The 18,078-nt window shown below is 44.8% G+C and overlaps 2 protein-coding genes across 2 annotated transcripts in view; both read right to left on the bottom strand.

The window, feature by feature from the left end:
- Positions 1–16,614, bottom strand: part of MED12L (mediator complex subunit 12L) — a 423,259-nt gene extending 406,645 nt beyond the window's left edge. The window contains exons 1-2 of the mRNA XM_036350497.1: positions 16,454–16,614; positions 7,939–8,112 (exon numbers count right to left, since the gene is read on the bottom strand). The gene's annotated coding sequence lies outside the window, so the exon portion shown is untranslated. The remainder of the gene's footprint in view (positions 1–7,938; positions 8,113–16,453) is intronic.
- LOC118675644 (protein ZBED8-like) overlaps positions 1–18,078 on the bottom strand; it is a 47,667-nt gene that overhangs the window by 14,541 nt on the left and 15,048 nt on the right. The gene's annotated exons all lie outside the window — the stretch shown is intronic.

Raw genomic sequence — 18,078 nt, 5'->3', positions numbered from 1 at the left:
GGAATCCTTATACTTAATCCCTGGATGCCATTGTCTAGAGGACAATGTAAACATGTGTCCTCCCAAGATTACTCACCCTATTGATTGTATCTAAAGATAAAAATTCCAATATAGGCCTAACGAGGCAGGCAATAGAGGCTGCTCTGGCTACTAAAGCCTGGGGTGGCCCTAGCTGGTTTGGCTCAGTGGATAGAGTGTTGACCTGCGGACTGGAGGGTCCCGGGTTCAATTCTAGTCAAGGGCACATGCTCGGGTTGTGGGCTCCATCCCCAGTGGGAGGTGTGCAGGAGGCAGCCAATCAATGATTTTCTCTTATCATTGATGTTTCTATATCTCCCTCTCCCTTCCTCTCTGAAATCAATAAAAATATATATTTAAAAATAATAATAATCCTATCTAATAAAAGAGAAGCATGGTAATTAGCGTACGACCTCTACCCTTCCCATTGGCTAATCAGGGCAATATGCAAATTAACTGCCAGCCAAGATGGCGGCCGGCAGCCAGGTAGCTGACGCGAACAGGGAGGCTTGCTTGCTCCAGTGACAGAGGAAGCCAAGCTTCCCCGCCTGCCTTGCCAGCCTCTCAGCTGCACTCTAAGCAACGTTGTAACAATATAGAAGCTAAACAAAACCCCGGGCTACAGCCAGCAGGACCGCAACATTGTTTCAAATACAGAAGGTAAACAAAGGCCAGAAACCTGCTTTCAGCAGCGGAGGTCTCATAGCTGGAGCTGAGCCTCAGAGCTAAAGCTGGCCCAGAATTTTAAAAAAAGGAAGAAAGGACAGGTTGGGAGCTTCAGTCACCTGCCAGCCTGAAAATGGCCCTCAGCCCCTCACCCAGGCTGGCCAGGCACCCCAGTGGGGACCCCCAGCCTGAAGGGTGTGTGACCAGATGCAAACAGCCATCATCCCCTCACCCAGGCTGGCCAGGCACCCAAGCAGGACCCCCACCCTGATCCAGGACATCCTTCAGGGCAAACCAGCCGGCCCCCACCCATGCACCAGGCTTCTATCCTATATAGTAAAAGGGTAATATGCCTCCCAGCACTGGGATCAGCGGAGCCACGAGGCCTCCCAGCACCGGGATCAGCGTGACAGGGGGCAGCGACCCAACCCCCTGATCGACCCTGCTCTGTGGGTGATAGAGGGCAGCGCCCCAACCCCCTGATCTGCCCTGCTCTGTGTGTGACAGGGGGCGGTGCCCCAACTCCCCTATCGGCCCTACTCTGTGACAGGGGGAGCTCCTCAACCCCCTGATGGGCCCTGCTCTGTGCGTGACGGGGGGAGCTCCCCAACCCCCCTGATTGGCCCTGCTCTGTGCGTGACAGGGGGTGGCGCTGCAACCTCCCCATCGACCCTGCCTTGAGTGTGACGGGGCTGTGCCCCAACCCCCCAATAGGCCCTACCCTGAGCTTGACTGAGGGTGGCATCTCAACCTCCCAATCCGCCCTGCTCTGTGCATGACAGGGGGCGGCGCCCCAACTCCCCAATCGGCCCTGCTCTGAGCCCGACCAGGGGCTGCACCTAGGGATTAGGCCTGCCCTCTGCCACCCGGGAGCAGGCCTAAGCCAGCAGGTCGTTATCTCCCGAGGGGTCCCAAACTGCAAGAGGGCACAGGCCGGGCTGAGGGACCCCCTCTCTCCCCTCCCCCCCCCGAGTGCACAAATTTTTGTGCACCGGGCCTCTAGTAAGTTAATAAATAAGGAAAGAAAGGAAGGAAGAAAGAAAGAGTACAGGAATTATTTTTTTAAAAAAAAAGCCAGGGTCCCTTAGCCCTCTCTTGCACAGTCAAACTGTGTTTGAGTAATCTGCTCATCCGTCGTTCAGGGGCTGCTGGTCAGCCCTGGCAAGGTGGTGTCCCAGGTGAGGAGGACCAAAGAACGCAACAAAACGCTGCGGAACCCTGGAAAAGGAAAAGGAAGGACAAAAGTAACTGCGCAGTAAGTCATTGGAGCCGGCTTGGGGTTTCCAAGTTCAAGGGAATTGTTTTTCAGCTAAGGTTTTACAGTAGGACAGCAACTGTCCACCAAGTAACATCTCTCTGTTACTTAAAAAGTTATTATATGCAAATGGTGCTATCATTTATAGTCCTTGGTTTCCTGATGATGGAACATCAGATGTTGATCTCTGGGAACAAGTGGGCAGGATTTAAAGAGAAATCAGGCTCGGGGGAAAACGAGTGCCTTTGTCATCTTTAACTATGTGGGCTCTTGTTCAACCTGCACTATGTCCACTTCATATTGAGGCTCAAAAGCCTACAGAACTCGGAGGATTTACCACTGCCCCTCCTCCTGAAGTAGAGCCTGTAAAGCCTGTAATACCTAAAGCCCTGATCCTCCGCCTCTAGTGTGGGATGGCTCATCAACTAGAGAAAATGGGGCTAACAGTCTGTTTACAAAAGGACTCCTTAATGCTTTGTCTGAAAATTACCATATGATGCCTTGGAACTGGCAGATTTTGGCTGAAACCACTCTGGACTCGGGTCAATATTTGCTATGGAGAGCAGAATATGATGAGATCTGTGAACAACAGGCTGCTTGTGGGTGTTCCCTGGCGACCCCACCTGGGAGCCCTCTGGGCCTCATCTGGCTGTAAGCCACAGCCAATGTAAAACACCTGCAAGATCCATGAAAAGAACTGATTTATTAAGTCTTGTCTGTATGTTATGCACACCTGTAAATATCATATATGAGAGTCTGTTGATTTGTCTTTGTTGTTTGGTTTAATTTGTTTCTGTCTGTAATGTATGTTATGTAAGATTTCATGTTATTAGTCTACTCAGAAAGAAAAAATATGGAAAATAATCATTTAAACCCCCCAAGTCTTTTTCCTAGGATGATTAGACCTGTAGAAGTTCCCTCCAGCAGGCTGCAGTGTGGGGGCCACTCCTATTTTTGTAAAAAAAAGAAAAAAGAAAAAAAAGAAAGGTATATGATAAAGCTTTTTCAGTGGTAATTATATATGCCTAAACATAGTTTTCCAAAGTGTTTCGTAACTTAAAACTTTGGAGTTTGCTGGATTAAATAGTAAAAATTATTAAATATCTAGGTATTTTGAAATAACAGGATACTGAAATATTAATTAATCTGAGTTTGCCTCATATGAAAAACTAGAGGATGGATTTGAATCTGTTAATGAATGTCTTGTATTTTACTTGAAATATCTCTTAAAATGTGAATGTATTGCTAATCTGAGGAGTGTTAATTACTTACATGCCACCTAAAAATTAAGGTTTCTAAGGAAGGGTTAAGAATTCTAACTAATTAGAAAGAAATTATGGTTTTGATGTCATGGAAAGCATGAAGCATAGAGATGCATTTTGAAGGGAAAAGAATGTGGATTCTAGAGCTGGTTATTTCTGAAAGTTGTAAGGTTTCTGAAGAAATATTTGTGAAAGTTGTGGAATTTTGTGAAGAGAAATGTTGAAAGGAAATGGTATAAATGACACAGGCCAGTAAGCCAGGACAAGTAGAAAAGGGAAACTGAGATGGTTAATTTGGAACCATCTAGTAAATCCTATCCTCCCTAAACCAAGGACACTTAAGAGTAAATGATTTGCATTTTGCCTCCCTAACTATAAGGTCTAAACTAGTGGTTCTCAACCTGTGGGTCATGACCCCTTTGGCGGTCGAACGACCCTTTCACAGGGGTTGCCTAAGACCATCCTGCATATCAGATATTTACATTACGATTCATAACAGTAGCAACATTACAGTTATGAAGTAGCAACGAAAATAATTTTATGGTTGGGTCACAACATGAGGAACTGTATTTAAAGGGCCAGAAGGTTGAGAACCACTGGTCTAAACATATGGTAAATAGCTTATATCATGTACTCAGGAAGACTGATAGCAAAATTCCAATTAGTGTCATTTGCTGACCACACCCAAGTAGAGAATAAACCTTATTTTGGTTAGTCCTTTCCTAATCCTATAAACTATTAAAATGGTTATATTTCATATTAATCAGGTATTTTTTACAAAAAGGCCATCTTTTAATGGTGGGAACTGAAGTTTTCTAGCCTATGTTTGTATCTATCTTTTGGCAAAATAAATTTGACAATCCTTCCAGGGTTTAAATTTTAAGAAACTTTTTCTTCACCTAGAATTGGCTTTAGATCATTCCAATAGACTCTGAAATGCCTCAAGTATTTGTTTTCTCTCTCATGAAGGAAAATTTTCTGCTTAAGGTACATGGGAAGCTCTGTCAAATAATAACTATATTATGCATTCATTTATAGCTCTAATTGTTATTCTGGAATACTGTGTTTTGCAGAAAGGACAAGATTCCATGTCATTTGCAAGTATTGCTGATTCTTAAACTTTTTGCTTTTCAGATATAAGGAAGCATTTTTAACACAAATTTAGTAAATTATATATTTCTCTCCCTACCTGTCTTTCCAGAATTTGGCAATTCTTAGTAAGTGGTAATACATTTCTTTGCATTTATTCAATAAGACCTGTTTCCAATTGTAGCTACCCTTAATTTTTAAAATCGGAATGATCATTTGTAATCCTCAGTAACCCCATCTCAGAAACCACAAGTCTTGTGCAAGATGTGGACACTAATAACTGGATGGGATCCAATGAATTAACTTGGGGGGAGGGATATGCCTATGCTTCTACCCCCACTAGGGCCGCTGTAGATTCCATCTTGTCAGATTGAACCCTATCATGGCATGGTACAGGACCAATCCTCTTCCAGAAATGAAGAACTTGGGCTTGGGGACTCCGCAGCACCTAACATTGTGCCTTCCCCAGACCCAGATGGCCCCCGGAATAACCTGGGGAATGATGAAGAAGCTGACAGCAGAGGCTGAGCAATTATTGGAGCATACTCACACTGTACGCATTCCAGATAACTAACCATTGCTCTTTTTGTTTTTCTTATAGTCTGTAAAATCAGAACTCCAGCAGTAAATGTGCTTTGTGGACCCGGACATTCCAAAGCAGAAAGTTCACCACCTCCCTCTGTCTTCTACTTTCAGCAAAATGAAAAAGGGGGAGATGTTGGGGAGCACAAGCGACTTGGTTGAAAGTTGTAAGGAGGACTTTCTGATAAAAGGGAAGTGCGTGGAAGGCCGCCTTACCTGTTTACCAGAATTCCGACTTAGGGGAGTGTTGAAGGCAGCGCCCCTAATTATTCCTTGACCTTTCCAATCAAGTCTGTGCAAGTGTTGACCCCTGGGTTTTTACTGGAATCCTTATGCTAATCCTGAATGCCCTTGCCTAGAGGACAATGTAAACCTCCCAAGATTACTCACCCTACTGATTGTATCTATAAATAAAAATTCTAATAAAGGCCTAACAAGGCAGGCAATAGAGGCTGCTCTGGCCACTAGAGCAAGGGGCCCCTTAGCCCTCTCTTGCACAGTCAAACTATCTGAGTAATCTGTTCATCTGTCTTTCAGGGGCTTCTTGTCAGCCCTGGCAGGGTGTTACTTCTCAGATTAGGTTACACATAAAATTTGACTTCCATCTTCCTCTCCCCGACCTCCAAGCCCTCTGAATCCTCCCTCACTCTGGAGAAGCAAGCCTTCCTGCTACAAGTGGCCTTGTTCAGAGGCCCTGTGGTTAGACACTGATATCTCTGAGCAACAGCCTGTGCAGACCTGAAGCCCAACAACAGCCACCTGAGTGGGTTTAGAAGTGGGTTCATCCCTACTGGAGTCCTGAGATGACCCAGCCATGGCCAACACCGTGTTTGCAGCCTCCTAAGAGACTCCTGGCCAGAGGATCTCACTATGCCACACCTAGACTCTTGACCTACAGAAACTGTGAGGTAATAAATGTTTGTGGTTTTAAGTGCTAAGTTTTGCTTTGTTACACAGCAATAGATAATTAATACATTGGACTTTTATAAAGTCAAGTATCTTATAGAAGAACATATGTTAAGTTGAAAGAAAATTAGATGTTATAGGTCTAGAGCTCAGAGAAGTCTAGACTAAAGGTACAGACTTGACATTCATGGTCACTTAGAAAGAATGTAGTAAAGAAGGAAAGATTATTGAACAAGTCTTGAGGATCTCCATAATTTACTGGCCAAGTAGAGATGAATGAGTTTGCAAAAGAGATATAAAAGGAACAGCTGGAGAGGTAGAAAGAAAGCCAGGAGAAAAAAGTAGGGAATGGTCACATAGGAGAAATACTGGAATACTGGTGTCAGTATGAGAGTAATCCACAATTCCAGCAAAAGCTGATGGTAAGATGGAAAGGCAGAATGATGTGGATTGAGGTTGGGATATACAGAAATCAAGACAGAAAATATAGACAGCGCTCTCTGGAGTTTGACCTGTGTAGGTGGGAAGAGAGATTAGGTAATAACTTGAAGTTGATTATTATTGTTATTTTTTTTTTAATGAGAGAAATGTGAAATGTATAAATACAACTGGAAAGGTTCAGATGAGAAAAAGATTGAATATACAACTAGGAAAACAGAAATGGTAAACAAGTGTGAGGTTCCTGGAAGGCAGAAGGAGATTCTAAGTAAATGGGAGGTGGGGCAGCTCTGTTACTAGAACTGGAGGGAAGGACCCACAGAACAGGTGCAGAAATACTCAGAGGGTTAACAGTGTTTCTATGTGAGAGCTGCTTTTTTTTTCTCTAACAATCTAAGAAGAGACCTTAGAGGCTGTGGAAAGGAGAAAGATTTCCACAGACACTGTGGAAAATAGGAAAATGAGAAACAGAACTGCAGTGCTTTGTATAGTGTGAGGACCTGTTTGAATTTAATGGCCTTGAACTTATACAGGAATTAGTCTGCCTCATTAGGTAATGATCAGGTGTTTGGATGTAGGCACAGTGAAATAGATAGTTGGGTTCATCCAAGTAAAGAGCTTAGACAAATGGAGGCAACAGAGGGACAAGAGAGTTGCAGAGAATAAAGATGGGAGTAGAGAAATGTAGGGCCAGAAGAGAGTATAGAAATACTGCTCATGAAATCCATGCTGAATAGAAAGGGAAAGGTTGATAGATAAGGACATAGCAGAGGACAGGCAGGGACAATGATCCTTCCCCTGTTAGAAGGGGAGGTCACAGGCAAGCAGAGGAGTACTTCAATTAGTAACTCAGGAGGAGTACCATTATAGGTAGTGACAATATCCAAGGAATGTAAATGGAAGTGAATGGCTGAAATGGAGAGAAAAATCTCTGAACATGAAAAAAAGGTGAGCACACAAGTGGCCATGATGTTGGACAGGCAACCTGCCTGGAGTCATCCAGATTGATCAAAGCTTGGGTATAGTGGGCAAGCAACTGGCTTGCCCTATGGAGCAGTGAGCTTTTTGCCATTGTCAATGTACACAATGAAAGAGATGACTCCCCGGTAGATGACAGCAGCAACAGGGGATAGAGCAGAATATCTAAATGGCCTGAGTGCAAAGAAGTAGGATCTTAAGATCAACCAAAGCACATGTATGCATGCATATAAGCCTAACCAATGGACACAGACACCAGGGGGGTGAGGGCATGAGTGGGGGGCGGGGGTAGGAGGGCAATGGGGGGATAAGGATACATATGTAATACCTTAATCAATAAGGAAAAAAAAGAAGTAGGATCTTAGACAAAACAGTGGAAATATAATGTGGGGGAGTAGAGAGACACCGTGGCAGACAGTGTTGCTCTCTGCCTGATATTTTTACTCTTTTCTTTTTAAAAAAATATATATTATTGATTTTTCACAGAGAGTAAGGGAGAGGGATAGAGAGTTAGAAACATCAATGAGAGAGAAATATCAATCAGCTGCCTCTTACACACCTCCCACTGGGGATGTGCCCGCAACCAAGGTACATGCCCTTAACTGGAATCGAACCTGGGACTCTTCAGTCCACAGGCTGACGCTCTATCCACTGAGCAAAACCGGTTAGGGCTATTCTTTTCTTTCTTACTAACAAAATTCTGATTTTTTTCTAGTCTGCAATATGCCAGCTAAGTATACTTACCTTCTGAGATCTCCTTTTATTAGGGAGTGGCCATGTGGCATACATCTAGCCAATGAAACATCAGCTTAATTTACCAGGGAATTTGAGAATGTTTTTGCTTTTCTGATGCACTCATTACCCTTTCTTGCCTGGAATCCAGACATGATGGCTGGGCTGCAATGGCCATATTGTGACCTAGAGGTTATAAACATGAGGAAAAGGCAAAGATAATCACAGAGATGTGAGTCTTCATTTTGACTGGCCACCAAACCAGTTCCAGCAGCTATCTATACCCAGATTTCTGATTATATGAAATGAATCCTACTTATTTTCTATTACTTATAATTAATTGTATCCCCCATAGAAATATCAACTCACCTTGTTGTTCTGAAATACAAGGGATATGAGAAAGTAGTTACCACATGAGAGAGTTGCAGTAGTTATGGCAAAAGGATTCCAGGGCCAGAGTGGAAATGAATATGGAGGAGAGGAGGGTGGAAGGCTGAGGCAGAAGGATGCAAAGAGCTTCATGAGAATAACTGTGGAAGGGGATCAAATGACAGAATGGGCATGAAGGTAGAGGTTACACTTTGGATGTTGGCCAACACAAACAGCACTGGGAGGCATGATGGATTTGATCTCCAAGTCTCTGAGGACAGAAACCTATGTTAGCTTCCCAGAGGGATTACCAGGTTGCATGAGTGGGGCCATCATCTTTCCACATCCTCAGTTAGGCAAGAAAAGAAAAATGTAATCCTTTTGGCTTCTCTGGAGAATCAAGATGCAGGTTTAAAGCTACATAATGAAACCTGACAATGTCTTTGGATTCCCTTCTTATCTCTCCTTGGGCAGGATTAGAAGCTGGGGAGGGGTAGGACCTGTGGGCCATAGGGCATGCCAAGGCAGAGTCAGGGAGGCGGCCGTTTGCCTTCTCCTCTGATAATTGGCCCACAAGGTTTGCTATTTCCCTCAGGAGGCTGGTTTTCCCCTCCCAGAGCCCTCACAGTCCCAAAGAAGAGTGACAGCATGTGGCTGATAGATCATCCATGTTGCCATAGCAACAGGCTTGCCCCTGAAGCCATGGGTTCATGACAAAATAATCAGGCCTCTCTTAAAGGTTGCTGATGGGGGTTTGAGTAGGATGCAAACCAGATGAGTGGACATGAAGGCCTGGAGCCAAGAATATTCAGGGTAAGAATTTTATCCCAAATGATCAAAAGCCTAAAGAATCTGAGAATAAGTACCAGCTAAGTCCAACAAGGAGCCAGAAGTTAAGAACAGAAGAGGAAGAATTCAGTCATCTAGTCTAAGGGATTCCTGTGCTAGATTTGGGGGAAGGTGGAGGGGATGAGTAAGGGAAGAAGCTAAAGGGTTGAGGGTCTGTGATTCCTTTCATTGGCTGGTAGCTACATGGTACAGTGGCTGAGCTACGTTAATATTCAGGGACTCTGGGAGGACACTGGCTACCCCCACCCTCTTCAGCCATGCATAGCTTGCCTTTCAGCCTCTCTGCAGACTACATACCCATTTTTGCTCTGAGTTAATAAAAATCAATTCAGATGGTGTTAGGACTAAGCCGTCTTCACCTTCTGCCTCCATCCTTTACCTGGACGGAGTTCTCAGCCTCTCTCTATGGGCCCATAAAACTGCAGATACCACCCAAGGTATGTGGCCAGACTCTACTACCCAACTGGTTGGTAGTTTGTGCTGTACTTCTCTGCTAGGACTAGAATTACAGCTCTTTGGGCTGAGACCTAGTGGTATATAAGCTCCATAAGGGAAGGGTCTTTGGGAGTTTATCATGTATTCCTAACATGTAGCACAGAGTCTGTCTCATAGTGGGATCTTAATAAGTATGAATGAATGGGCCACTGACAACCTTCCCAGCCCTTGCCCACACTTCAGGTTACTGCACTCCTCTGTAGACATCTGCCATAGACATGGTCCTCCTTCTTCCAGGATGGACCCTATTAGAACCAAGAGCTTCTACCACTTGTCATTGACACCACTGCTTACCAGAGATTCCTGGTATTATTCACCCAAGTGGACCTTCAGACACCAGTGCCTGCCTGGACTAGGAGAAGATTTCCAATGTCCCGTTAGCCACTGCAGTGATAACTTCTTTATCTCCACCTTGGTGACAGCAGCATTAGCACCCTGGCTCCTTCTCAGTCTCAGCCTACTTTCCCCCTCCCCCCATCAAATGAAGACCTGTCATCCTTCATGGCCAAGGCCCGTGGAGTCTATGAAAGCTGTGGCAATGTGGCAGATGGCCTTGCAGATCTCCCAGCTTCAATAGCCTAGTAGTAAAATTAGGATCATAATAATGTTATTCCACTCTAATTCACAATAGAAGAAATGCGAAGTATCTCACCTTATACACTAAAATTGTATTATACATAATAAAATAGTATGTGTGTATGTTTTTACTGTCTTGTAGCGCTTACCACTTTTCACAGTTAGTTATGGATATGTTTCTGTTTTGCCAGTCTCTCCCTTTGGAATGTAAGTTCCATTAAGTCAGGGACTTTCTCCATTTTTTTTTTTTTTTTTTTTTTTGCTACCTAAATAGCAGGTGTCCAGTAACTATTGCATAGATGAGTAAATTGCCTATTCTCAGAGTGGCCCCCCGTGCACCTAGAAGCCCAGTTTTCTTGCTACTTGTGGAAGGCCCACTCTTCCCTGGCACCGTCTCTCCATGGGCGTGTGCATAACCATCACCTCTGACATCTTCCACCACTGCCAAGGCACTGCTGCTTCCTTTATTATCAAAATACCCAGTGCCATTTCCCACCCATATCTGCCCAAACCACACTGTACCAAAGCGGTCAGCTGGGCCCAAGCCTGAACCACCATTGACCCTGATAACCCGGCAGTGCAGAATTTCGGGGCCTGGTCCCCACTGAAGAAGAGGCCATATCTTTACCCACATCCCAGAACAAGGCTGCCTTGAGCTTCCAGATAATTTTTGTGAAAATAACTCATTTTGATCTTGGCAGTCAGCCCCCTGGCCAAGGGATCCAGCATAACCCCTTCTCAGTGACAGGCGTGTGCATTGTCTTTCTCCCATCAGACTTGGATCCACTGAGGTCCCCTAATTTCTCCTTATCGTCCCTGGGGGGGTCTGCACCCCAGAATGTCCTGCTGTGCCTGACTCCTCCTCTGGGCACAGTTAGAGCATCTGGAGTGACCTCATAAAGGAGTTTGTCTTTTGTTCTGGGGGTTGTAAGGCAGAAATGGGGGCTCTGGAACAGGAAGTTATCCAAGAGAAGCAATGCTTCAGGGACAGACATTTTGGTCAACGTAATTCATTCCCCAAACATACGTATGGAACAGGATTCCACATCCCTCCCACATCTCTGTGGGAGTCAATGGTTCTCTCTGAATATTTCTGGATATCTATCATCTCATGACACTTTGTGTTGGGTGTTGTCATATGATCAGTTGTGGCCAATGAATTGTGGTGAGAATAACAAGTTCCACTTAAATTTGATTACAGATGTGAGACACTTCAGGGCTCTCTTTCCTTCTTTTATGATGAGTGAACCACACAGTAAGGGGACACAGTGCTGGTGGGGGTGGGGTGGGATCACACTGGGACCATCACCTTAACCATCACCACTCCCAGCAGCCCTGCCATGGTGGCCACTCCATCAGCTGGACCTGTAATGCCCAGAGGAAATAAAGCCCTTACCACTGTCCCATGAATGACGAGGACAGTGGATAAGGTAGAAATCTAGCTTTAGTCCACTGAGGTTGGGGTGGTTGTCACAGTTCAAGCCAGCCTATCCTGACCAATGTGTCCTCCCTCCTTTCTTCTCTGTTTTTCTTAACAAGTAATTGATAACTTCCAGGGACCCTGAAACCTTCCTTGCCAATCCTAAGGCTCCTCCAGCTGCCTCCCCATCCTCCCACAGTTTCTCTGACTCCTGAGTCAGAGGGTTGTTAGCTTTGGGGCAGGCACCAACTTTTCTTGCAGGACCCTAGTATCAAAGTGGGAGGTTTGGAGGCCTTGGGAAATGACCTGGGTGCCAGCTTGTCCCCGCTTCTCTCCCCAAGGACAGGACAGCCACCAGACGCAGAGCCACAGGCTCCCACAGGCGGTCACCGGCTCCCACTCCCATGTCAGGTCAAATTCCCTCAGTAAATCACTTACAAGCTAGCACTCTTTATGCTTCCAATTCTCTGATGAACCCTAACACACAGATACCAGCAAAAGACTGGTTAATTCTCCCCTCCCATTTCTATTGTTTGCCCAACTTCCTCAGAATAATGGCCGGGGGGGGGGGGGGGGGGGGGGGGGATGATTAGTAAGCAGGCCAGGTACTCCTGGGTCCTCATCCAAATTTACTGAGATACCCTTACACAAGAATAAAAAAGAATTATGAAAGTCCTTAAAGTGGGTGAAATGTGTTATGTTAAGTCAGCACCCACAGGATATACAAGGTCCAAATCATGGTGTTAACACTTAACAAAACAAGGACAATAAGGAGCATAGAAGCCAATCAGAGAGACAAGAAATTGATCTGCTCTGAACATGTGATTCACCCTTCATTTATTAAATACTTAATATGTTCGGAAGTCTGCTATTAAATGAGGTGACAAAATTAGCATCAGTGACCAGTTTGACCAGTAAAATCCCCTCCAATAGCTTTCGTGTCCCTTGAAATGTTCCCACATTGTGTGTGTGTGTGTGTGTGTGTGTGTGTGTGTGTGTGTGTGTGTGTATCTTGTTAATCCTCACCCAAGGATATTTTTCCATTGATTTTTAGAAAGAGTGGAAGGGAGGGGAGATTCCAGGGCCAGGGACTGAGCCTGCAACTGAGGTACGTGCTCTTGACTGGAATTGAACTCAGGGCCCTTCATTCCGCAGGCCTATTCACTGACCCAAACCAGCTAGGGTTGTTCCTATAATGTTTTGAGCTTGTCCTTATTTTCTAGCACAATAAGATGATCCAGGCTCACCTTGTATCTTATTGTTTCAGCCCAGAATCAGCCAGGTTTTCAAGAATCCCTGGCTTCTTTTAGCATAGTGACATTTAAAAACCAAGATCTGGCCACTGGGTTGCTTATTGCTGTCGGGGTTTTGTTTCTTCTGACTTTCTGTCTGTCTATCTACCTTTATATCTGTCTATCTAGATTACTCTAACTCCAGTGCAACAAATACCTCGGTACTCATTTTAGCCTCCTCCCATTTCAATTTGTATCTATCTTCTCCTACAATGAGAAACCTGGCTCCTAACACCCCAATGTATATATTTGTTTGCTTAATTTTACAATCCACCAAAATAGTTTCAAAATTACTATAATTATGGCCTACAAAAGAACCTGTTAAGCAGATTTTAATATTTCTGTTTTGCAATTTTTTTTCAACTGAGAGTATTTAGATAAAGTATTGGTCCAAATATTACTTTTATTATTTATTTTCTTTTTCTTTCATGTGGTCATGCTATTAATTTAAAATATGGTTCATTGGTTTCTGTTTGCATTCAATTTTCTTTTTTCTTATCCTTGTTGATTTATTTCATTTTTGAATGTGTAAAACATTAACAAAGTTTTAAAGTCAAAACTATATGCAGAGAAGTGTTGATTCCTCCTCTATTCATTTTATTTCCAACCCATCATCGCTAGGCAACCAATATTATTAATTTGTTTTCTCCTTCCTATGTTTTTGTGTGTTTTTTAAGAAATGAGAAACTTTCTTACTCACATGACATACTACATATACTCTTTTTTAAAAAAAATTGACTTGCAGAGAGAGAGAGAGAGATGCAAAAGTAAAACATTGCATCTCCTCCTGCTGCCTCCTGCACCCTCCACAGGGATCAAGCCCTGACTGGGAATCGAATCAGCAACCCTTCAGTACACAGGATGATGCCCAAGTGAGCCACACCAGCCAGGGCTTTATACTGGTATATGCTTTTGTGCTTTTTTTCACTCAATAATCATATTCTGAAAGTCACCCCAAATAGTTCACGGAGATCTCTGTTTTGATAGCTGCAAAGCCCTTACCTAAATAAATGGGCATGGTTGTGTGCCAATAAAATCCTATTTGCAAGAGTTGGTGAGTTGGATTTAGCCAGCAGGCCATGGTTTCTCAGCCACTGCTCTAAAGAATGCCCTGTGGCTGAAGGAGAGAACCCAAGATAGGACAAAATTGGAAGGGAGGAATCCTTTCAGTAAAGTTAAACCTATTTAGAGAAGGCATGGTTGCAGCCTCCTAGATGGCGGAGAGTTTGCTGGCTTTCCTAGGCCAAAGTTTTCCACAGTTGCCAGGCAAGCAGGAAACAACCCTCTGACACATAGGCACAGAATTGGTCAGGGCCCCCCCTGGAACACTTGGTATCCCCACCAGGAGGTCCACAGCAAGCTGGTCATGAGGCTTGGGCTGGGGCTGGAACTCTCTAAGGGACCAGGCACTCCAACACCACTTGGTTTCATCAACACCTTCACTTCCACCCTCATTATCCCCATTGCATACCATAATGGACGCTTTGGCAAGGAGCAAGAGCAAACCCCAGCACCTCAGAACCACAATAGCCCCCATCCTTCTGCAATGTTCCTCCTGCGCCCTCTACTGACAAAGCTAAACATTGTGCTGTCTGTTATGGAGAAATGCTTTGAGTCCTGTTATCACAGAGCAGGTATTAAAGAGTAAAACTGAAGTTGAGAGGCTCCTACAGTAAACTCTTAAAAACTGGATTTATGAGTCAAAGGGTAAATAAATAATTTGCTAGTTTATGAAAAATGTATTCCCATAGGGGTTTATCATTCTGCATTTCCACCAACAATATATGAGAGTACCATCACTGTACCACCTCATCAATAAACTGTTGCCATACTTTTTGTTTTTTCAATCTATATTAATAAAGTGCTACTATGCTAATGGTCGATATGCCCTAACGGTAACGAGCAGGTCATTAGCATATTAGCCGGGGCGTTGCTCTGGAGACGGGGCGGAAGTGGGGAGGGCCTAGAGGAGGCGGGACTGTCCTTCGCCACCCACCGCTGGCACTCTGAGTGCCCCGGGCCACCTGCCAGGGGACGGAGCACAGCGCAGGCTTCCGCTTTCCTCCAGGGGGCGCCATGACGGGGCGGAGCTGCCGTGTTGCTCCGGAGATGGGGTGGAAGCCGGAGGGGCCCAGAGAAGGTGGGGCCAGCCCAAGGCCTCTGGAGGGACTGAGGGTGGGGCTTGAAGCGGCCAGAGAAGGCCAGAGAAGGCCAGAGGGCTTGGGGGCTGGGCCAGGCCCTCTGCTCTGCGTGGACGTTCGGTGTCAAGGCAGGGCGGCAGGTGGGTGGGCTGCGCACCCCGATTCCCAATCGGGAGCTGGGCACCTGGTATAATTATAAAATCTTATCTCATTGTTGTTTTAAATTACATTTCTTTACTATTAGGAAATCTGACTGTCTTTTCATAGGCTAAGAGTTATTTTTATCTTTTTGGTTGTTATAAATTGTCCATTTTTCTATAGGACAACAAAACAAGCTCTTAAACAGCTTAGAGCAGGAAAAAGATCAGCTACAACTGAACTTACTTGTGAAGAAACAGTTTTGTAAAGTTTTTTTGTTGTTGTTTTCCCTCAAATTACAGACCAAAGTTTAAACAAATTCAGTTTATCTCAATGTTCACTAAGTTCTCTGTGTGGGTCTGGGCACCAGAGGTAGAGTAAGACATGGTCATTGCTCTTAAGGATCTTACATCTTGATGGAAAAATAGATGTATGAAATTGGGAGACAGTAGAACATAGCAATTAAAATATGAGTTAGGTTCAAATTCTGATATTGAATTACAATAATTAGCTGTGTAATATTTGGTGGGTCACTTCTATCTTTATGCCTCAATTTCTTAAGATGTAAATAATAATATGCATCTCATAGAGTTATTATAATAACTAAATGAGTTATTATATGAAAACAGTACACTTCCTGGTACATAATAAACACATACTAACTAATTATTAGTAATAATAAATGAAAACGATTATACTAGTCGTGACAAAAGTGATAGAGGAATTTACATTGCAATGATAACTTATAAAAGCTCATTAAATTATAGTTGAATTTTAAAGTGTATGATGAACTGGATCTAAGATGGTAGTGGATTAGGTGGAAGTTATACTCACTTCCTCCAAGGACCAAACTGGAATTACAACTGAAATATAGAACAACCAACCGGAATAATCAATCAAAGATCAGCTGAACAGAAGTCTTATAGCTAAGGATTTACAGAAGAAGCCACATTGAGACTGGTAGGAAGGGCAGAGATGCCAATAGGCTGGCCCTGCTCCCACAGGTGGCAGCTGAGATCACAGAGGGATATCTCAGCAACCAAGGCTCCCTCTGAGAAGCAAAGGGTCTCAAACCCCATATTAGTCCCCCCAAACCAGAGCACCAGAGTCAGGAAAAGGTGCCCACATAACATGTGGCTGTGAAAAATCATCAGGGATTCTGCCCACGGGGAGAGATGAAAGTCTGCTAGAGACACAGGCACCCTCTTAAAAGTCCAATGCACAAAATCTCGTTTGCAGCCACTCACCATGGGCTCCAGCAGCGGAACAGAGAAGGCTCAAGTTGCGGAGGAGCAAATGGGGTTTGTGGCTCCCAGGAAAGAGCTGAAGGCACAGCCACCAGGGCCCCTGTGCTGAGTCCCTCTGTTATGCCGCAGAGGCCATCTTTCTGGATGGAACACCTTCCTCATTGCATCAGCCTGGAGGAATGCAATAACTCCACCCTTCAGACTTCTTGTTGCCCCACCCTGGGAAGTTCACAACCCGTGATAAAGTCAGCTGCCTGGGGCCCAGAGTTTAGAGTTCTGGGCAGGCTCAAGGGCTGAGTTTTGTGGCTCTGTAGTAGGGTCCATTATTCCCACCTTCCTGTAGCCTAACCAGCATCTCTCTCTCGCGGGAGATCCACTAACCCCAACATCTGGATTCCTGGCGGCCCCACCCTGTCAAACTGGGGCTTTCCAGAAGGTCTGAGCAGAATATAGGACAGACTGAGTTGTGTGGCTCTAGGCAATTTTTACCTCACAAGCCTTACCAGTGTAAAGCCCTCCCTTCATACGGCCAAATCCTGTTCTGTTTGGATCTGATAAACTTGGCTGGCCTCACACTGACAATTATCTGAGACTCCACCCCATCACAAAGGTCTGTGGGCACTGCATGGATGGCAGCTAGACCTGATACATCTTGGGACTTTTGCTGAAAGCCCTCAGACCCAGCACTAGCACCAAGTTTGAACCTGTACCAGTCTGGTGAATACCACTTGCCCCTATCTGGTGATGCACTAAGAACCTACCTCATACAACTCAAGTACCACCAGAGGCTCTGTCAGTGACTGAACCTAACAGGCAGCTGGCAGGCAGATCTCAGGTTTCCTTGGGCCTTTGGCTGACCTGACTCCGGGTTGGGTGCTGGTGGACAGCTTGGTACTCTCCACAAACACACAGGCCCAGCAGAGGCAACCACAAACTATGTATCACTTTGTAGCTCCTAACAGGTTGCCCAGGGCTAGTCACGGACAGCATCTGACATTGACCTGCAGCAGAGACCCCAGAACAACACACCCAGTGGCTGAGCTTTAAACAGAGCAGGATCTAATTAGCTTCACCAGGGATATCTCGGCAGGCTCCAGACCCTGCTAAGGTGAATTAGGCTTTGTGTGGTCAGCACCTGCACAGCAGCTCATACACTGTGGTTGGGGTTGAATCTTACGGTCAGACAGCCTGGGTCAACCTCATGCATGAACAGGCCAATAGCAATCAAGACATAATTACAAGCCCGTCTCGAGAGGCTCACTGGTTCAGCATTGACCTATGAACCAGGAGGTCACAGTTTGATTCCTGGTCAGGGCACATGCCTGGGTTTCAGGCTTGATCCCCAGTAGAGGGTGTGCAGGAGGCAGCTGATCAGTGATTCTTTCTCATCATTGATGTTTCTATCTCTTGCTTCCTTTCTCTCCCTCTCTCTGAAATCAATAAAAAACATATTTTAAAAAAAGACACAATGACAAGAGGAGGGCTCATATAATTCACACAAGGGACATTCCTGGAGCACCCAGCTCAGATGATCAAGGAGAATGTGCCACTGGGTCCCAAAGGACACCTCCTACATAAAGCCACCTTACCCGGACAGGGAGACATAGCACATCTACCTAATACTT

Source organism: Myotis myotis, unplaced genomic scaffold (assembly GCF_014108235.1).
Source record: "Myotis myotis isolate mMyoMyo1 unplaced genomic scaffold, mMyoMyo1.p scaffold_m19_p_2, whole genome shotgun sequence".
Taxonomy (NCBI): Eukaryota; Metazoa; Chordata; class Mammalia; order Chiroptera; family Vespertilionidae; genus Myotis; species Myotis myotis.
The sequence above is the reverse complement of the archived record's forward strand: the minus strand, read 5'-3'. Positions and strand labels throughout refer to the sequence as shown.